The following is a 23121-nucleotide window of genomic DNA, read 5'->3' as shown; positions in this document are numbered from 1 at the left end:
TGCTCCCTCTGTGCCTCCAGAAAGAGACACCACGGGAATGCAAAGGAAATTGGGTTTCTTTCTGGATTCAGCAGCTATGGCCGGACTTTTGCCAAATGGGAAGGGCACGTGTGCAGTGACCTGACTTTCTCCGTATGTCCTACTGGAATCCACCCAGGGAAGGGGACTCTGGAGAGGTCCCAGAACCCTCCATCCACTTAAATGGAGTTCCACACGACTCAAGAATCTTATCACAAGAGTGAAAAGCAAGCCCAGGGGTCACATATGCAGGGAGGCTTGTCAGATAGGGCAAGAAGTGGAACATACTTGCACCAAAAAAAAGCACTGGTCACTTATCCAAAATTCTAATTCAACAGAGCATTCTAGTTTTACATGGCCGCCCTAACCAAATAGAGAAGTTTTAAAATATCAGCCCCAACTTTGAAAGCCACAGAAGAGACGCTTCAAATATTTCTCACATGGGCACATCCTGTGTGCAGAGCATGCTTCTGAGTAATTCTTAATAGGAATGTGTGTGATCAAGGTTGAAGAGTCTCCAGAGTGACAAAAATAGTCCAACCAATACAAAACATAAGGATACACACACACACACACACACACACACACACACACACACAATCTTGGATCCAGGCGTGGTGTGCAGCTTGTAACCCCAGCATTTGAGACAGGAGGATCGGGGTTCACAGCCAGCCTCAGCTACGTAGTGAGGCCCTCTGCAACTTAGTGAGACCTTGTTTCAAAATAAAGAATAAAAAAATAGGGCTGGAAGTGTAGCTCCGAGGTAGAATGCCCCTGGGTTCCATCCCCAGTACTGCAAAAAAAAAAAAAAAAGAAAAGAAATAAACTTAGATTTCAGGCTTCTTCCTCAATTCAATAAAAAATAATATATAGAGCACCTTCCAAGTGTAAAAAGTCTCTCTGGTCTTTCTCCTCTCGGTTGAACATCTTCAAAGACCTGTCTACACTTGCTCCACACTTTCCCATTTTCCAGTCAGTTCTCAAAACACCATAATCTGGTTTCTATTCTTATTAGATAATTGAAACCATTCGTGGTAAGGTATTCAATGACATAAGCAATTGATTCTCATTATTTGCAGTAATTATGTTCCAACAAAAGTCACTGTGAACACCAAATTAGCAAATACTGCACAGTTATTCCTATGGGAAAGACAGGGTTAGATTCTTGCAAGCGTCTCTCTGGGCACATTTGCAAAAACCAATAAATGCATAACCTTGACTTATGTGCTTTTCTACTTAAAGATACTTTATTTAAGCTGGGTATGGTGGCCCAGGCTTGTAATCCGAGTCCTTGGGAGGCTGAGACAGAAGGATCACAGGTTCTCATCCAGTATTAGCAACTTAGTGAGTCCTATTTCAAAATAAAAGAATAGAGCTGGGCGGGGTGACGCACACTTGTAATCCCATTACTTAGGAGGCTGAGACAAGAGAATCACAGTTCAAGTCCTACCTCAGCTACTTGGTGAGGCCCTTTGCAACTTAGTGAGACTTTGTTTTTTTGTTTTTGAATAAAAAATAGGATTGGAGGTGTAGCTTAGAGATAGAAGGCCCCTGGGTCCCATCCCTAGTACCACCAAAATAAATAAGGGAAAGAAGGAAGGAAGGAAGGAAGGAAGGAAGGAAGGAAGGAAGGAAGAAAGGAAGGAAGGAAGGAAGGAAGGAAGGAAGGAAGGAAAATAAAATAGGGCTAAGGGTGTAGCTTGGAGGTAGAATGCCCTGGGTTCCATCCCCAGTACCGGCAAAATTAATTAATTAATTAAGCCGGGCATGGTGGCACATGCTTGTAATCCCCACGCTTGGGAGGTTGAGACAGGAGGATCGTGCAGGTTCGAAGCCAGCTGAGGCTTCTTAAGCCAGCTGAGGCTGGCTTAAGGGACCCGTTTCCAAATAAAACACAAAATAGGTCTGGGAGTGTAGCTCAGAGGTAGAAGGTCCCTGGGTTCCATCCCCAGTACCACCCAAAAAAAGGTAAATTAATTAATTAAGAATAAAGAATAAAATAGGACTGGGGGTGTAGCTTGGTGGTAGAACGCCCCTGGGTTCCATCCCCAGTACCACATACACAAAAAAGCTGCCTTATTTAATGTGTCCTGCTTACTCGTTAATATTATATTCACAGCGCTCAGCACTTTAACTTCTAGAATGCAACTTATCTAATGCACATATCTCTTCATAGACACAGCCTTCTTGTGCTCAGATAAAAACACTACACAGCACTTCAGAGCAACACCTGAGGTCGCTTTTGAACAGCAAAATAACGCACAAAAAGCACAAAAAATGCGAAGAATGTGACGCCAAGTCGCCTGCACAAAGGACACCTGTTTCCAGCGTGGACGCAGGCTCAGGGCAGAGACGCAGTGTGCGCGGGCCCTCGGATTCCACCCCTCTGCGCATGTGCCAAAATGACACGCGAGAGCGAGCGGCGCGGGCACTGGTTACAAATACCTTTCAGGAAGTGGTTGAATTTGCAAATAAAAATCTGCAAATAATGAGCCAGGCGTGGCCCTCACACTTGTAATCCCGGGATTTGGGAGGCTGAGACAAGAAGATTGCAGGTTCAAAGCCAGCCTCAGCAATTTAGTAAGGTTCTCAGCAACTTAGTGAGACCCTATTTCCAAAGTAAAAAAAAAAAAAAAAAAAAAAAAATTATATATATATATATAGGCCTTGGAGTATAGCCTGGAGGTAGAAGGCCCCTGGGTTCCATCCCCAGTACCACAAAAAATAAATAAAAGAATCTGTAAATATTGAATCTGTAAATATCAACTGCAAGTTCCAAATGCAACAGCTTCTCCCAGAGCTTTTCTGGTGAGTATCTGGACCCTATTTGCTATAGCCGATCTCTTTCCTCTGGCAACTCTCCACTCCTACCCTGGCATGGTGCCACATGCCTGTAATTCCAGTGCTTAGAAGGCTGAGACAGAAGAATCACAGGATCAGCCCCGGCAGCTCAGTGGAACCCTGTTTCAAAATAAAGAATAAAAAATAGGGCTGGGGTATTGCTCAGAGGTGGAATGCCCCTGATTTTCATCCCCAGTACTGCAAAAAAAAAAATTTTTTTAAGGGATTAGGGGTGTAACTTGAAGGTAGAACATCCCTGGATTCAATCCCTAGTACCAAGGAAGGAAGGAAGGGAGGAAGGAAGGAAGGAAAGAAGGAAACCGAAGAGGAAAAGGGAAAAGGAGACAAGAAAAAAGAAAATTAAAATTCTGCTCCTCTGGCACCTCACACCCTGTGCCCTCCTCTAATCTCTATGACAATACTCCTTCTCCATCTCTACCTGGGCTCCTCTGGCCCCAGTTACCTCTGCTGTGCTGTTATTTTCCCATAAAAGATCCTCTGACCCTGAAGCATGGGCTGAGACCTTGCACACCACTGAGCCCCACTTGGGGCTATCCCTGCTACGTGGCCATTCACTACAGGGTGATGATGCCCATAGCGTAGTCATGGGGGTGGGGCTAGAAAGCACCAAACCTAGTCCACACCATTTCATACCTAGGAGCAGAGTACCACTGGACCAGGAGCTGGAGGAACCAACACTTGATGGGACCTCCTGAGTTGCAAGCTCCAAACCTCAAAAAGCAGACTCCATGGCAGATGATTTCAGGGGCTTGGCAGGGATGCTGGGAAAGCTGGAGACATGAAGGAGGGGGCGGTGGGTTGAAGGGTTCAGGGCATCCCTCCTGAGAAGGACGGAGAGGAAGGACCACGTCAATGGAGACTGACATCTCGGAGGCACTTTGCACGGACCAGGTCTCAGTCCACATTCTCTCCACTATAATCCAAAGACCTGACCACATAACTTATAGGAAGGTTTATCTGCTCAGTTTCCTTGGGGATTTGGGGATTCAGTTCATGTGAGGCCCGGAACTGTGGATCTCAGGGCATGGCAGCGGTGGGAAGACGAGAGAGGAAAAATACAAACCTTTGCTCTCATATCATGGAGCCAGAGCAGGAGAGAGAGAGAACGGGGGAGGGACCATATATCACCCCAAGGCCACACCGCCAGGGGCCCCTCCTTAGCAACCAAGCCCTGCTTCCAACATTGCTACCTTATTTCTGCGAATACGAGGGGGTTGTTCTAAATCCAAACCCTTACACACCATGACTCCATACTTCTAGACAAGACGACCAAGGCAAAGGCAGCAGCACATGAACAGCTCCCATTATGCACCAGGCACTGGCCAGGCACCCAAGCCTTCTGCCTGCCCTTCAGAGCCACTCCACAGCACGGGAAACCAGAGTGGAAAGGTTGGGAAGCTTGTCCCCAATTCTCCAGGATGCAAAAGATTGGGCTGAGATTGGAACTCAAGAGCCCACACTATTCCCTCATCCTGGTACAGCTCCCCTGGCCCCGGGATCCTCGCAGACGTTTCCAGACCCCGCCATGGTGCTGACCTGTAGCAGAGCCCTGGAGCAGGGGCTCGTCCGTGTGCCAGGATGCAGATGGCAGGAACTCTATGAGGAATCAGCATCCGGGCTCTTCCCACCCTGCAGCTCTGCCATCCTTATCCTTAGATGCGGGTCTCTTCTCATGCTTGTGACCATAGACCACCGGCAGCTGCTGCACCTCCAGCCTGCTGTCCACACTCCACAGAAGACGAAAGAGAGACCGCACCCATGAGGAGAGGCACAGTTTCCCCCAGTTCCCCAAAAGGCTTCCACCTCCATCACTGATGGGACACGTGGCCACTCCAACTCTTAACAGGACTAAAAGCGTAGAATTTTTCCAGGAGGGGAAATTTTTCAGTCCCTGCCCCAAAATTGAGGCTTTGTTAGCAAGAGCAAGAGAAAATGGATTCAAGTGCCACCGGATATGATCATCGTGTTCCTCACCTGGAGTCCAATCGGTCCTGCAGTGGGATGGCGCTTAGTCAGCAAAATGGCGCTAGGGATCTGATGCGGGATGTCGTGTGTTAAAAGCCTCCCTTCCTACATGCTCACAAATGTGGAGATTTGAGTGAGAGTCCAGGTTAAACACTTAACGCAGTGGTATGCGGCACAGAAAAAAAAACAGACACTGGCGGGTATTGTCACAAGTGTGTGTGTGTGTGTGTGTGTGTTACTGGGGTTGAACCCAGGGACATTCTACCACTGAGCCACGCCCCCAGGTGTTTTTATTTTTTTATTTTGAAAGAGGGTCTCACTAAGTTGCTGAGGTTGGCCACGGACCCGTGATCTTTCAAGAAATGGGATTACAGGTGTATGCCAGCATGCTTGGCTGACATTAATTTTTCACCATTATAATCAGCTAATGTCCACATGTTATTTTGATTTCCTTTTGTTTGTTTACTGCCTTTGTGGTGCTGGGGATCAAACACGGGGCCGCACGCTTTCTGAGCAAGTAGTCTGCCACGGAGCCCCCCGCGCCCGGCTAGTTCAGTTTAGTTCTCACCTGCGATCTTTCCCCTCGTTTAGTCGCCGTGTCTCCTTAGACAGTGTGTGGCCTGGACAGTCCCTCAGACTCTCTTTGTTCGTGCTGGTTGACAGTTTTGAGAAGTGCTAGCCAGGTATTCTGCAGAATATTCTGCTATTTTGATCATGATTAGAGACTGGGGTTAGGAGTTTGGGGGAAGAAAACCGTAAAGGCCAAGTGCCGTTTTCATCCCATCTGACCACGGCTGCGGGTGCCTGTCGGTGTGACTTCAGTGTTGATCGCTTTGCCTGCCCAGCTGAGTGGAGGTCTGCAGGCCCCTCTACTGCTAAGTGACTCCCCCTCACCCCAGATGTGAAGCCCACACACACTTCTGATATTTGTCTTTTCTCCTCTACTTATTCATTTTTTCCTCATTTATTTTATTTATCATTTATGTGTTTATTTGTTTATTTATTTTTGAAGCTTTTTTTGTGTGTATGGTGCTGGGGATGAAATCCAGGGGACTTCTACCTCCAGGCTACACTCCTAGACCTATTCTCTATTTTATTTGGAAACAGGATCTCACTAAGTAGCTAGGTAAGTGCCTTCGAGCCTGCGTGGTCCTCCTGTCTCAGCCTCCCGAGTACTGGGATTACACGTGTGCGCCACCACACCCAGCTCTATGTATTTATTTTGCCATGTACCACCATGCCCAGCTCTCATTTATTTTTATCAGTATAGATTCGTGGACATTTATTTTATACTTTAGGTTTAATCCAATTCTATTTTATTTGTAATATTGCTCAAATTGTTCCAGCCGTGGCCGTTAGGAGCTCTTTGGTTTGACCCTGGTCCCCCTGATCTGTTGGGTGTTGTGTTTGTTTTGCTTAGCACTTACTTATTTTTTCATCATTACTTTTTATTCTGTGATATAAATTGGAAGAATACAGTAGAATATTAAGGTTTTTAAAAAAATTTGTTAAAAGAATACTTAAGCGGGTATGGTGGTGAAATTTGCACTAGGGAAGCTGAGACGGGAGGATCACAGGTTCAGGGGTTCACAGCCAGCTTCAGCAACTTACCAAAACCCTGTTTCAAAATAAGTAATAAAATAGGGCTGGGGGTATACTTGGAGGTAGAATACCCCTGTGTTCCATCTCCAGTACACACACACACACACACACACACACACACACACACACACACACTTAGAGTTGAACGTAGTAACATACACCTACAATCTCAGTATTTGGGAGGCTGACACAGGAGGATCTCAGATTCAAGGCCAGTAGCATGAGGTAACTTAATGATACCCTGTTTCAAAATAAGTAATAAAATAGGGCTGAGGGTATAGCTCAGAGGTAAAGTGCCCCTGGGTTCAATCCCCAGTACCTCAAAATAAAATAAAACAAAGAAAAAGCAAATACTTAGGAATAAACAGCGACAGAAATCCTCCTTGCAGAAAGGTCTTTAGAAATAATCACCCAGGCTCTCTGCGCTGCCAGCATAGGTGACCAGGTCACATCCCACTTGCTCTACCTGCATAGCTCAGCCTCCCGGTGTCCTGCAATCCTCAAAGCTTCTAAGCTGTGTCTGCCTGAGCCTACAGCCCCGTGCCAGATCAGGGCTGGGCAAACGCAGACTCATGGACTAAATAAACTCTTGCCCATTCATCTCGGCATCTTTTATGGCCGCTTTTGAGTTGCCGTGGCAGAGTTAAATACTTGCAACAGAGAAGATATGCCTGCAGAGCCTAAAGTATTTACCATCCAGCTCTTTACAGAAACAGTCTGATGATCCCTGCTCTGAGTCGGTGACAAAGGCATAAAGAAATCTAATCCCCACAGAGGTAGCAACGTCTCTACCTACAAATTAGGGACCTGAGCGCCAATCGCTGCGAGGACCTGCCCGAGGTCTCCCTCCTGAGCGCCTGGGCTAGGACCTGAGATCACAAGGAACTGCCCCCAAAGCTGACTCTCGGGCACCGAGGCCCAGAGACGAGGCCCAGGAGCGGGTGTCTGCAGTCCCCGAGACTGGCATTTCTGCTCTATCTCAGAGCATTCGAGACGGATCTACAAGGCAGGGCATAAAGACAAATCTCTGCCTTGTAGAGTAATTGTTCCTAAAAGAATGCCACAATTCACAAATGCTGATTTTGATTAAAATAATCAAGATGATTTCCTACTTCTAAAATACTGACAAAATAGCTTTTTTATCTATGTAGACAAAAAACTAAGCGAGGATTATTTAAATCAAGATTATGTACAACACGCATCCTAATTACTACACGATTACCTTGCTAAAAAGTGGATATTAGTGAATGTTGTTTTCTGCTGGCAGTCAAATCCAAATTAATAGCATTCTAGGCTGATGTGGATCACAGATAAAATTAAATTAACGTGACTCTGAGCCAGCTCTGTTTATAAGCAAAACCCAACTACAAAGAGAGAAAAAAAAACATTTTAAGATGCAAAAATATTCCCCTGAATACAAGCCAAACCTGGATTTTTAATTAAAGCACCAAGATTTTCTTTTTTTCCCTTTCAATTGTTCCTTTTGGGTGTTAGCTGTATGTGTCAGGGCTGGCCTGGAAATTGGGTCTGAGATTCTGAGGACAGCTAAAGGTCAAGAAAACAATAGGCTGTACTTGGTGGCCCACACCTGCTATCTCAGTACTGGGAGACTGAGATAGGAGGATTGCAGGTTGAGGCCAGCCAGCCTCCGCAACTTAGCAAGACCCTCGGCAGCCTAGCGGACCCTGATTCAAAAACAAACAAACAAACAAACAAACAAACAAACAAACAAAAAAGGACTGGGGTGTAGCTCAGAAGTAGAATGCCCCCGGGTTTAATCCTCAGCACCAAATGAAGATAATTGGGATGGATTTTTTTCCCCAAAGTTAAACCAAAGAAACCATATCAGACTAGAGTTTGAGCTCCCACCTTCAAAGACTTCCCACTAAGTCAAGATAAGAGAACTCTGGGAGAAAAAAAAAAGAGAGAGAGAAAATAAGGTTTTTAATGTGAGGCCATTTGCCTGACTTCCAGCCGCACACAGGGGTTTTGCATTTGGGTACTCTGAGATACCATAAGCACTAACCACGTATCCGGTGCCTGCTTGATTTCTCCAAGACTAATGCCCACCATGTCCCAGAATGCACAGGAGGCAGGGTCACCTGCCCAGCAGTTCTCAGGCCCAGGAAGACCACACCCGGCAGGCCCCAGAGGCCCTCTCCATTCTGTCCCTTGTATGGATGTTGGCATGGTGCCAGGCTAATGATCAGTTTGAGGACCGCATCGATAACTTGGCACAGAGCCCCACTCTGAGTTAATGCATTTACATCTACTGATATGGTGGAGCAGGACCCGGGGCTGAATTTGAAGACAAGCAGATGGGCGTCCTGGGTCTCACTTTGCACATGGGTAAGATGGAGACGAGCCTTCCTCTAGCACGGTGGCTCAGGTGACAGGCCCCGGCAAGGAGCAGCTCTCGGGCAGCTGTAGCTCAGCAGCAAGCACAGTTAGAACACCAGCCCCAGAGGGGCCCATCTAGACTCTCGGCTGAACTTCTTCCTATTGTAGCCTGGGAGGCCGGCTCAGGAATGCGCCCAAAGTCACCCCAAAGCACGGTGAAACAGGGAAGACTCAGAGCGCCTGGCTGCATCCGCCTCCAGCCCGCCTCGCCTCCTGCCTCACGGCAGCCCATCCATCGCAGCTGTCACCTTGTTTCCAGACTTAGGTCTGTGGGCTTCCTGATCCCTGATATCACGCCTCTCCTGCAGGCCGCATGAGCCCCCGCTCTCCGATTCAAGAGTTTAGCAAATATTTATTGAGCACCCTCAGGCTCTCAGTCAGAAATATACCCTGGAAAAAATGGAAACAAAAAAGAACTATTTCAAACAGGGAGGGAAATACCTCCCACCCTGTGGGGACTGCCGCACGGGAGGCCCTAGGAGCCCCATTTCTACATGGAGAAGCGACATGGAGAAGGGGCCAGTCTCTTGCCAAGTCTCTCTGCTGCTGTCATTCTGCACTGGTCACCACCTTCGCTGTTGCCACCACGAAGCCCACCTCCCTCTATGACTCTGCCATGACTCTTGGCTAAGACCTGTCCCCCTCCTCACCTCATCCCAGTAGACAAGATCACCTTTCCCAGACAACCTTCCTGTCTACCCTAGTTGAAAGAGGACACCTTCTGTGCTGACTCAAAGCAAGAACCTCCTCTGTCCCCACTGGGTCCTGGAGCCCCAGGACTCCTCTGATGATTACACTGAGTCCTGGAGCCCCAGGACTCCTCTGATAATGACCTCTTACCTGCGATCCAAATGTCCCATCACTCTCCCACCACAGCCACTCTGCAAGGGCCAGAAGGAAATCTTATTCCCCCTTCTGGCCATCCCAGACTTCCCAGCACCATGCTAGGGTACCCAAGGGAAAGCCCTTCTTAGTCCCCAGCACCCTAAGGCCCATGGCTCCAGCAGTGAGGGAGCTTCGGGCCCCACCCATTCACACGCACCCCCCAGGACAAGCCTGCAGAGCTCTCTTGCAGTGAGAATGTCTGGTGAGGCTCACTGCCCAGCACCCAGGGACAGGCGATCCAGAAAGCACGGGAGCTGGCATTCTAGAAAGAGAGCCCTCCTGAGGACGCGAAGTACCACCCAGCCCTGGAGCTGGCAAAGAGATCTCAGCCTCTCCAGCTCTGCAGCTTATGGCCGCCTTGAGTGGAGCCTCTGTGGAACCAGAGACACCAGAGGTCACTAGCACCTCTGGGGCCTCTGATGGTAGGTGCAGCTTGACAGCAAGCAGAGCTATTTTCTTATATCAGGAGAGCCATCCAGGTCCCAGGTCCCAGCTCAGTGCCTCCAAGCCCAAAGTGCTCCTTGTAGGTCTTGTTCTGGAAGTCTCTGCCAAGGTGGGGTTGGTTCATCTTATGAAAGAGTGGGTGCAAAGACTCACACTTCAGTGTGATCTTGCACAAGCCATAACCTTTGACACTCAGTTAAAGAGAAACAAAAAGCTTGGCGTGGTGGCGCATACTTGTAATCCCAGGGCTTGGGAGGCTGAGACAGGAAGATCGCACAGGTTTGAAGCCAGCCTCAGCTACTTAGTGAGGCTCTCAGAAACTTAATGAGACCCTGTTTCCAAATAAAGTATGAAATCGGGCTGGGAGTATAGCCCGGAGGTAGAAGGCTCCTGGGTTCCATCCCTAGTACCACGAGAGGCAGATATATATATATATATATATATATATATATATATATATATATATATATATATATATATATATAGAGAGAGAGAGAGAGAGAGAGGGGGGGGGGGGATATTCCTGTACCAAACAACGCAGCCCAGGACTGTCAGGGAAACTGTCAGAGAGCTCTCTGAAGACAGCGATAATAATGAAGGCAATGAAGCACTTAGAAGCACACAGCTGTTGCTCTATCCAGACAACTAGAAAGGCACAGAAAAGGAAGGTCGTGCCTGGCACTCTAGCCTGAGAAGAGACTCTGGGCTCCTGGGAGAAGAGTTCTTGGAAAGCGCCGGAGTCTTGAGGAATGGAGTTAAATAAAGCCTGAGGACAAACCGGGCACGGCGGCACAAGCCTGTGATCTCGGCACAAGCCTGTGATCTCGGTACTCAGGAGGCTGAGACAGAAGGCTCGCAGGTTCAAGGCCAGCCTCAGTAACTTATCAAGGCCCTTCACAACTTACTGAGACCCTGTTTCAAAATAAACAATTAAAATAAGGCTGGGGTGAAGTTCAGAGCTAGAACACCCCCAGGGGTGTTCAAGCTCCAGTACCACAAATAATAAAATAGGACTGGAAATATGGCTTAGAAATAGAACACCCTAGGTTCAAGCCCCAGTAACCGCCCCCCCCCACCCACACACACACGAAAGCAAAAGCCAGAGCACATGAGAACACTTGCTTCAGGGCCTCAAAGAGCCAGCACAGAGCTGGGTGCCCGCACCCCACCTGTGCAGGGTGTTGAACGGACACAACGCTGGCTGTTGACTTGGCCATGTGGCTGGCTACCATGGTCCTCTCTCCATCCTGGGGAATTCTAACCAAAGACAAACCTCAGCAATCCTCCACTCTCTTCTTCTGAAAGGATGACAGAGAGCCAGATCTTCCTGAGGCTCCCTCCTAAAACCCAGCTGGCGGAAGACCCCTGGAGAGGCGCCTCTGCAGGTGGCTGACACAGTGAATTCTGACCAATGTTCTTGCAGAGCCTGGGCCCTCCCCCCCCCCCCCCGTACTGGAAATGGAAACCAGGGACATTCTACCTCTGAGCTACACCCCCAGCTCTATTTTTATTCTTTATTTTAAAACAGGGTCTCACTGAGTTGCAAAGGGCCTAAGTAGCTGAGGCTGGCCACGAACAGGGATCCTCCAGTCTCAGCCTCCCAAATGCTGGGATTACAAGGGTGCGCCACCACGCCCTGCCCTCTCCACCTTCCTAAGCCACCACTGCTCTCTCTATCTCTCTCTATCTCTATCTCTATCTCTCTCCCCTATGCCTGCCATTGTTAGTATTTCTCTCAGTGAACACTATCTAAAAACACAGGAGCAAAATAGTTTGAGGAGTACTGGGGTTAGCTCTTCTATAAAGGTTTTATAGAATTCACTTGGGAAACCATCTGGTCCTGGGCTTTTCTTTGATGGTAGGCTCTTTATTGCTGTTTCAATCTCTTTGATTATTATTGGTTGGTTTAAGTGTTCTATATCTTCTTGACTCATTTTAGGAAGGTTGTATTTATCTAGGAAGTTGTCAATTTCCTCCAGATTTTCCATTTTGTTGGAGTATAGTTTTTCAAAGTAGTCTCTGATAATCCTCTGGATTTCTACACTGTCGGTAGTAATTTCTCCTTTTCATCCCTTATCTTCATAATTTGGGTTGATTCTCTCTTTTTTTTAGTTAGGTTGGCTAGTGGTTTATCTATCTTGTTAAGTTTTTCAAGAAACCAGCTTTTGGTTTTGTTGATTTTCTGTATTTTTTTTTATTCTCTATTTCGTTAATTTCTGCTCTAATTTTAATAATTTCCTGTCTTCTACTGGCTTTGGGGTTCAATTGTTCCTGCTTTTCAAGGGCTTTGAGGTGTGTCATTAGGTTATTTATTTGAAGATTTTCTGTTTTTCTTATGTGAGCACTCAGTGCTATAAATTTTCCTCTTAATACTGCCTTCAAAGTGTCCCAGAGGTTTTGATATGTTGTATCTTTATTTTCATTTGTTTCTAGAAATTTCTTGATTTCACCTCTTACATCTTCTATGACCCATTCTTCATTCAGAAGTGTGGTGTTCAGTCTCCACTTGTTTATGTTGTTTCTCTGGGTCTTCTTATAGTTGATTTCTAGTTTCATTCCATTATGGTCTGAAATGACACAGGGAAGTATGTAACATTTTTTAAATTTGCTAATGCTCATTTTGTGTCCCAGGATGTGATCTATTTTGGAGAAGCTTCCGTGAGCAGCTGAGAAAAATGTAAACTCCACTGTAGTTGGGTATACGAAAATCAATCTATGTAATTCATCATATAAACAGAATCAAAGACAAAAATCACATGATCATTTCAATAGACACTGAAAAAGCATTTGATAAAATTCAACATCCATTTATGATAAAAAAAAAAACACTGCAGAGAATTGGAATAGAAGGAACATATCTCAACATTATTAAGGCACTCTACAATAAGCCCACCGCCAACATCATATTAAATGGGAATAAACTTCAAGAATTCCCCCTAAAAACCGGAACGAGACAAGGATGTCCATTATCCCCACTTCTCTTCAATATAGTACTAGAGACTCTAGCCAGAGCAATAAGGCAAGAAAAGGAAATCAAAGGAGTACAAATAGGAAAAGAAGAACTCAAACTTTCACTATTTGCAGATGACATGATACTATATTTAGAAAACCCAACAAACTCAACCAAAAGGCTTATAGAACTGATCAAAAAATTCAGCAAAGTATCTGGATACAAAATCAATCTTAAAAAATCAGAAGCTTTCCTGTACACCAACCATAAATCCACTGAAAAAGAAATTCAGAAAACGCTTCACTCAGGATCTCCCACAAAAAAATAAAATACTTAGGAATAAACTTGACCAAGGAGGTAAAAAATCTCTACAAAGAAAATTAGAAAACACTGAAAAAAGAAATTGAAGAAGATCTTAGAAGATGGAAGGATCTTCCATGTTCATGGATTGGCAGAATAAATATCATTAAAATGGCCATCCTCCCAAAAGTGATCTACAGATTCAATGCAATGCCCATTAAACTACCAAGATCATTCCTCACAGACATAGAAAAATCAGTTCTTAAATTTATCTGGAATAACAAAAAGCTCAGAATAGCCAAGGTAGTTCTCAGCAACAAAAACCATGCTGAAGGAATCATAATACCTGACTTTAAACTATACTACAAAGCCATTGTAATAAAAACAGCATGGTACTGGCAAAAAAAAAAACCCACAAATACATAGACCATTGGAGTAAAATAGAAGACCCAGAAACAAGTCCACACACTTTCAACCAATTGATTTTTGACAAAGGGGCCAAAAACATACACTGGAAAAAAGATAGCCTGTTCAACAAATGGTGTTGGCAAACTGGTTAACCATATGCAGAAAACTGGAAATTAATCCCACTTTCTCACCCTGCACAAAAGTCAACTCAAGATGGATCAAAGACATGGAAATCAAATCAGAGACCTTGAAGCTCCTTGAAGAGGGCATAGGTCCAACACTGCAACACATAGGCACAGATAAACACTTTCTCAACAAGACCCCAAAGGCACAACAAATTAAAAGGCAAATCAATAAGTGGGATTGCATGAAACTGAAGAGCTTCTGTTCAGCAAAGGAAACTGTCAAGAACCTCAATCGAGAGCCAACAGAATGGGAGAAGACTTTTGCCACTTACACCTCCGATAGAGGACTAAATGTCTAGAATATACAGAGAACTCAAGAAACTCAACACTAAGAAAACAAAGCATCCAATAACAAAATGGGCAAGTGAACTAAATAGACACTTCACAAAAGAAGAAATTCAAATGGCCAATAAATGCATGAAAAAATGCCCAACATCACTGGCAATCAGAGAGATGCAAATCAAAACTACCCTGAGATTTCACCTAAATCCAACTAGAATGGCAATCATTCAAAACACAAACAACAACAAATGCTGGTGAGGATGTGGAGAAGTGGGAACTCTAAGACATTGTTGGTGGGATTGCAAATTAGTGCAACCACTTTGGAAAACAGTATGGAGAATCCTCAGAAGAATGGGAACAAATCTACCATTTGATCCAACAATACCGCTTCTGGGTATCTACCCAAAAGATAGGAAGCCAAACTACCAAACGAATGCATGTGTATCTATGTTCATAGCTGCACAATTCACCATAGCCAAACTATGGAACCAGCCAAGATGTCCATCAACAGATGAATGGATTACAAAACTGGGATATGTACACAATGGAGTTTTACTCAGTCATTAAAAAACTCAATTACATCATTTTCAGGCAAATGGATGGAACTAGAGGACATTATGCTAAGTTAGATTAGTCAGTCACAAAAAATAAGAAATCAGATGCTTTCCCTAATATGTGAGAGCTAGGGAGAAATGGGTCATAGGAGGAACTCTAGATGAAAAAGGAAATCCTATAGAGGAGCAAACAAGACAACCTAAAGGAGGAGAAAGGAGGGGGGAAGAGGAGAATCTCTAAAACACACAATGTACTTAAACATATCGAAGTCAACCGCTAAGCCGAGCAAGGGAGGGAGGGACAGGGAGGAAATGGGGTGGGAATTGGGTAGGGATTAAATCAGTGATGTGTACATGTTTGTACACACAAGTTTTTACCCCAATATGATGTATGAATATAATGCACCAATAAAAAATTAAAAATAAAATAAAAAAGAAATCATACTGTCAATGTTCATGATACATGATTATGTACATCAAAAATCCTAAAGAATCTATAAACTATTAAGATTAATAAATAATAAATAAATAAATAAAAACAAAGGAGCAGGTGAAGAGTACAATTCTGGCCACCACCACCCACCAGGCCTAGCCTCATAGCTCTGCTCTTCCTGGGGCGTGGAAAGACTGGAAACCTGAGAGTCCAGCATGAGCTTCTAGTTGGCTGAACTCAAGCACAGAGCAAGCCCTTCCCTGGATGTGGGGAGACTCAAAGGAAAAGACCCCGCACAGCCCCACCAGCCCACTCCTTGGCAGCCCAAATGGTCCCCAAACTTCCTGGCTGCTTGGCCTGTGGCCAGGCTCTTTCCTCAAGCATCCAAAACAGTCAACTTTAGTTTTACAACTCTATGACAAGGATAAAAAAGACATGAACAATATTAACAGGGAAATATATGTATGTGTGTATGCATAGATGCACATATATGTATGCTATACTATATATACACATACATATGTGTTGATACTTGTGTATGTCACCAGATAAGAAAATTGTAAAACCAATACGAATTCCCAGATGACAGATTATCTTTTACCAGTCCATTGTCCAACTGCATAGTGAAGATGTTTGTTGCTGTGTGTGTGTGTGTGTGTGTGTGTGTGTGTGTGTGTGTCTCACTGGAGATTGAACCCAGGGATATTCTACTCAAAGCTTCACCCCAACCCTATTTTATTTTATTTTTTATTTTGAAATAGGGTCTTGCTCAGTTACTGAGAGCCTTGCTAAGTGGCTAGGCTGGCTTTGAACCCATGATCTTCCTGTCTCAACCTCCCAAGTACTGGGATTACAGGCCTGTGCCACCCACACACAGCTTTGCAGCTGCTTTTTTTTTTTTTTTCAGGTCTTGTGGTGGAACCCAAGGGGATTCGATCTCCGAGCTACACCTCCTGCCCTATTTTTTATTCCTATTTTGAAACCGGGTCTCCCTGAGTTGCAGAGGGCCTCACTAAGTAGCTGAGGCTGTCCGCGAACCGCGATCCTCCGGTCTCAGCCTCCCGAATGCTGGGATTACAAGCGTGTGCCACCACGCCCGGCTTTGCAGCTGCTTCTGATTGGAGGGTTTTGCATTTGTCTTCTTGTTTACTTGCTGATGTGGGGGTTTTATTTGTGTTCTTATTTGGCTTCTGCTTTTCATTTTTCCCAATCGCCCTTGTGGAAATATACGACTTGCTCCGTCATCTCCTGCCTGCAGGACCAGTATGGCTTCCCCACCTGACACAAGATGTGACTGAAATACAACATTTAACACACCTGGAGGACTGAGACTCAGAATGCCCATTCTCATTTTTGAAGAATCTGTGGTTAGCCCAAACTTTTCAACCAGACCTTACCGATTGAGAACGGAAGTCGATGTGCCCCAACACGTAAATCACCGGACGAGCACTTAAAAAGGAGAGACATTTCACAGGTTCTTATCAGCCCGGCCTCGCCAAGCCACCATCCACTCACAACTTTAAGAACAAACTTAACTTTTCTCCACAAAAATAATTTCATCATTTTGTGTGGCATTAACACCCCACTACTTCGATATGTTATCTATATTTTTCTTGTTGACATCCAACCAATTCAGAACTAAAAATCCATCCTCCAGTTTTTGTGTGGGTCGTAAATCATAAAAAGGTTATATTTTATGAAAGCTGAAGCTGGGAAGTAAACAGCATATTTATATCCAAAGAGTTTCATCCATTAAGTAGCAATGACAGGGCCCTGTGGGCCAGAATCTAGTTTTCTTACTTAAAAAGCTTAGTTCTTTTGTAGACTCCTGCAGGGACCTATAACAGTTGGAATTGGGTTTTTTATGCCTTTGAGGCCTCCGAATGAATGTTACACTTTTCCATTATTTTCTTTTTTTCTTTTGAGAAAACTAGGCTACCTGCTTATTGCTGAAAACCTACACCCCATGATTGTGCTGTTGGGAAATCTGTCTTCTGCCCTTTCCTCCCACATCTTACCAACATCCCCAGACTTTGTTTAGACTCAGTGCCAAGCAAGGTTATGCCACACTTACTGAGGGGAGAGGGGTCTCCTGTGATGGTCTGGGCTGATAGATGGCTCACCCGAATAAAACTTCAGCCCCGAAGGTGCCCGATAGCCTTGACCTCCTCCGCCTTACGAAAAAATAAAAATAAAGAAGCTTAAATCTTAATATCTCCCTTGCTCAAGCCTGCAAATACCTTCAGGTCCCCTGACTATTTCACGAGATGGTACATGGCCCAAATAAACAGGTGCAAGTCCAGATCTTGCATTTCCCGTTACTGCGTGCTATTAAAATGTTAGCCTGATAGCCCCTTGGGCTATCAAAAGATGCTGCCCCGGCCCTGTCTGCCAATGGTGTGATTTGTGGCCATGCATATAGATCTAGGTCCACAGAGATGTGGAGATGGATTTCACACCACTGTTACATCAGACGAGTAAATCTGGGTTCAGAGTCAGCAAAATGATCACCCTGGAACTAGCCAAATAATCACTAACAATTAAGAAAATGAAATATCTGAGTCTCAGTCCTCTTTTTACCCACTTCGAACATATATTTGTTCTTTTGATGTCCTGTGTGAATAGGGGTGCTTTATCTGACTGCTGATGGGCTAAACAATGTGTCCGAGTTGTAATATAGAACTCAATTTGCTGGGACTATCATCTGAAAGGCCCGGACAATTTATTGAACACTGCAGATGAAAGAAAGAGAGGGGGAAAAAATGTTAAAACTGACCACTTCTAAAATGAAGAAAATAGGGCAGTAAAGGGTATTGTAATATACTTTAATCTTCCTTAATGTAGAAAAATATGAAATGCCATTAAATCTTCCTTTGAAATAGATGTGGCCGCAGGGCTTGAGCACCCAAATCTAGTTAATGAATCTATTGTTAAGGCAAATAAACAGGGAAGAAGCAGGAAAGGAGTGATCTGTGCATTATATGACTAATTCAGAAGATGAAAGGCAGAAAAATTAAAGTTAAATTCACATAAATATTAGAGCTAAGGAGAATAGTCGCAGGTGTAAAAAATGGAAGTGTGCCTTTCCCGGCTGGTTAGGAACAAGCAGACACTTTCTGCTTGATAGCAAAGTCGGGAAAGATGAAAGTGTTTCAAGGGGCCTGATAATTAACATTTTAAAAGGTTTTCTTAATAAAAAAAAAAGATCTGACAATAATAGCAACTTAATCATTTTATTTGAAAAATTAAATTGATCGCAAGCGTTCGTTTGTGCGAAAGCAGCACTTACAGAATTTGGGTGAACTTATCCAATCAGATTTCCACTTTAATCACTTTAAATGGAGCCCGTGTACAAAAAGAAAGCTCGATGCAGTAGAAATTCAAAGGGTGGCAATTTGGGGGAGATTAGCGGTCCTTCACAAAGGACCCACAGCAACCTATTTAACCTGCTTCTTTGTTGCAGTCGGAGTCTCTCTAAGGGAACTCAAACCAAGGCGAGTCTGTCGGGAAGATGGGCTTCATCGGGGTCTCAGTGGTGCCCACAAGCAACACCCAGGGGAGAAAATGACCTCGTGGGCGTAGTGCCTTCTCCAGGAAATAAGGAACGCATCTATCAAGTTAACTTGGAACAGGGGATCCATCTTAGTGAAGCTTAAATTATCAGGGATGCAACGTCTTGATACTTATTAACTTTGAAAGCATTATAAATTATCATTTGTCTTCAGATCAGAGCGTAGAAAACCCTTTCCACTGACATTGTTGGATGCACTACACGTTGGAGCTCTTGTTCCTGCAAGAACCACGCGCCCATTCGGGCTCTCTGGAGAACGGAGCGAGGTCTCGACTGCCGACCTCTGGAGGGAGCAGCATGGAGACCCCGGGCCTGCCTCTCTGCTTGGGCTCAACGACCACGCCCTCCCGCCTCTGCTTTCTACATCACGTGGCCAAAGAGGAACCACAGGGACATCCATGCACACCCCAAACTCCACACATCTTGAGAGTAAGCCAACAGCGGAGACTCCCAACTCGAACCCTGGCTCTGTATTCTCAGAGAGAATGTGAAGGCAGAGCCTGGGTCTAAAGCCCACTGTGGTCCAATCCATGGTCAGAGGCGCAGACCCAATGGCGTAAACATGGCTGCAAGAGCACACAGGCGGCGAGGGACAGTGCTCAGAAAGGGGGAGAATGGACCTGGAAGACACCCCAGATGAACCTCTCACAGGCGCAGAGGACATAAAAATGGAGGGCGGAGGCTGGGATGGCGGATGCCTAACTGACCTTCTGCAAGTCTCTCTGCCCCCTCATGTGTAAATCGGGGTGATAAAGGAGGGTTGGTGTGATAGCTGAGTTAATACAGGCAGCATTTTAAAACAGTAGAAGGCACCGACTGGGGCTGTACCCCCGAGAGCGGTTGGCTATTACCATTATCACCGTCACTGCCCATTTTTTAGAGGAGGAAGCTAAACTCCAGAAAGGTTCCGTGCCTCTCCCGGAGCTGCCTGAGTAGGGACCGTGGCCTCTGCCATCACCTGCGCTGTCAGGGCTGCGACCGGGCAGCCCAGCGGCTCAGGCCTCCTCACGCTCATCTATTGCTAACACATATTTCCGAAGTGTTCTCAGAGTCATATCTTACCTTCCTTCAAGGAGAGAAGGGTGGAGGAAGGGAAGGAGGTGCCCAGGAACAGCCTCCCGCCCTGCAGAGGACTCGTCCACTCACCAAAACCATGGCAGCGTGGTTGACCACAGGCCCTTTCTGCTACGGTCATTCAGACTCGCCTCCTGCACCAAGAGGCTTTCTAGAAGGTTCTTCCCGGCACTCCTCTGCCTGGGAGCAGTGTGGGCACTTTAATTTCTCCACTGCAGTGTGCTTCTGATGATGTAAAGCCATCGCATAGGGCCATGGCCATTCCCAAGGGAAGAGCAGCCAGCCTTCAAGTACCCACAGGCTCCCAGGGGGCACCTGAGCCAGCGTGGGGCCGGCAGTAAGACTCATACCAGGACGCGGGCTCAGCTCCGATCCCAAGAAAACCAACAGTTCCACACCAGACATGGGCCAGCCCAACCTCATAGCACAGGCCTGGCATCCAGAGAGCCATGGGCATGGGCAGACTCCCAGCCTCTGCTCTAGAACCCTGGGCTCTTTGGGATGCTCTGGTGTTTGCAAATAGTTGATTCAAATTAATCCTTTACTGGGGGCATAATTCTTTTATCATACCATGTACCTTCCTGCAACTTGGTTTCAGCACTACTCAGAATAATTTTTCTCCTTTTCTACCATTCAATTAATTTCCTTACATTTCAAAGCAAACTATTTGTGTGGGGGTTGGGGATACTGGGGTTCCTGGAAACCCTTCTACATCCGGACTATACTCCCAGATCTATTTTTATACTTTTTTATTTGGAAACAGGGTCTCTTAAGCCAGCCTGGCTGGCTTCGAACCTGCGATCCTCCTGTCTCTGCCTCCCAAGCATGGGGATTACAAGTGTGCGCCACCACGCCCGGCAAAGCAAACTATTTTTTAAGTTTACCCATTGCAAGTGGGATTTATTCACTGCTCTAAAACCAAAAATCTCACCTGAGCTGGAGGCTGAGGTTCTTACAGGGGACAAATGTTAACTCATAAACCCAATTCAAAACAGTCTTATGGTTCTCAATGATCGATTTTGAAATATCACTCATTTGAACCTCTAAAATAAATCTATACTGTGAAAATGCCCTTTTATCTATTACATATGTTAGGATTCCCAATAAAGTTGTATTTGAAAAAGACCAAAAGCTCCTTACAAAGTTTATGGGCCACTGTCCCTGGAGCCCAGCTGGTGAAGCCAAGCAATGCCACCCCCAAGGAGGGCCGAAAGGAGACTGTCTCCCTCCCCCCCGCCCCGATTCCCCAGGTAAGCCCAGCTGGCTGACTGCACCTCAACTCTACAAACCCCACGCAAACCCCAGCACCTAGAAGCACTGGAAAAAGAGCCCTCTGCCCCTAAGTTCTGGTCTTCACACTCAGAAAACGAGGAGCACAGAAAACTGGTGGGAAGGTACTTTCAAAAACACCACCAGTGCCTGTCTCCACATGGAGGGATTCCGGATCACTGAACTCAATTCTCTTCTTTTCCTTTTCCCCAAGTTTTCTCTAATCAATGGCACACACTGATATTTTGGCCAAACACCTTATCTGGCTACTAATGTTATTAATTTTTTAAATGCAAAAGAAAGTTAGATTTTGAGTGGTTTGTGTAGATATTTTGGTTTTCTTTTGTTTTGTTTTGGTATAAGGAATTGAACCCAGGAGCATTCTACCTCCAAGATATACCCCAGCCCTATTTTGTTTTTATTTTAAATCAGTGTCTCACTAAGTTGCTGAGGTGGCCCTCAAACCTGCAATCCTCCTGTCTTAGTCTCCCAAGCACTGAGATTATAGGCATGCACCACTGCACCCAGCTATGTACTGTTTTTTGTTTTTTTTAAGAAAACCATATAATAACCATCCTGGCTCCTGACATGACCAGCCTTCCCACTGGGAGTCCCACTCCCAGGAGGATAAAGAAGCATCAGGCAGCTCCCGAAATGCAGGACCATGGTTGGCTGGGAAGGAGACTGCACCCCGCCCTGCACCCATGCGTCAACTTGGAGGCATGCAGGTGTCATACCTTCGGCTTTGCACAACTCTGGGCACAAACTGGGTACAAAGGCATAAGAGCAAAGTTCTCATTCAAAGCAAACCTGGCCGGTCACACCTGTCATCTTTCCTTCTGTCTCTCCCTCTGACTCCCCCACTCAGAGTGGCTCTTTGGTGCCAGTGAGTGCATCCCATCTGGCCTTCCTGCTTGGGCTGGGAGCCATAGCACAGCAAAATACAGGACTCTCACTGGGCGTGGTGGTGCACATATGTAATCCCCGCGTTTGGGAGGCTGAGACAGGAGGATTGCACAGGCTCGAAGCCAGCCTCGGCTACTTAGTGAGGCTCTCAGCAACTTAGTGAGACCCTGTTTCCAAATAAAGTATAAATAGGTCTGAGAGTATAGCCCGGAGGTAGAAAGCCCCTGGGTTCCACCCCCAGTACCACACACACAAAAAAAAATTTTTTTAAATACAGGACTCTCAAAGAGGTAGGGATGTACCTGTTTTGTATAAATAAATATGGCATAGGACTAGTTTTAGGCAGTTTTTACTATTTTTAGTACTTTTAGTATTGGTGGTTTATTCAAAGTTCAAATCTAATCGGATATTCTATATTTTACTCATAAGGCAGCTCTACCCAATCAGAAACAATTGAGGTTATTTTTTGTTCCATTTGGTTGGACCCATAAAGCAGCGCAACCCAGTTGGAACCATTTGGGGTTATTTTTGGCCCAGTTTTGTTGAATTGGCTTGGTTCTTGCTATGAATGTGGTTTAAGAATTTTGTTAGCCGGGCATGGTGGCAAACGCCTGCAACCCCAGCACTTGGGAGGCTGAGACAAGAGGATCACAGGTCTGCGGCTAACCTTAGCAACTTAGCGTGGCCCTCCACAACTTAGTGATACAAATAAAAATATAATAATAATAAAATGGCTGGTGGGTATAGATCAGAGAAAGAATGCCTTTGGGTTCAATTCCTAACACCACAAAAAATTTAAAAAAAAAAAAGAATTTGTTTGGTTGGTGTTTACTTGGCTCTCCTGCCAAATCTCTCAACCCTGGGTAGTCTTCGGTCTCATATGAATGGGACGAGTCATGGTCATAGATACCCGCCCACTTGGCACAGAGCAAGGCCACTGGGAGTTGACAAAGAACCCAGGAAGCGGAGCACAGGCGGGCCAGCCTCGAGCAGAGCCAACATGGAGAGGGCAA

This window comes from Muscardinus avellanarius (genome assembly GCF_963383645.1).
Source record: "Muscardinus avellanarius genome assembly, chromosome: 4".
Lineage (NCBI taxonomy): Eukaryota > Metazoa > Chordata > Mammalia > Rodentia > Gliridae > Muscardinus > Muscardinus avellanarius.
This window is presented reverse-complemented; position numbering follows the sequence as displayed.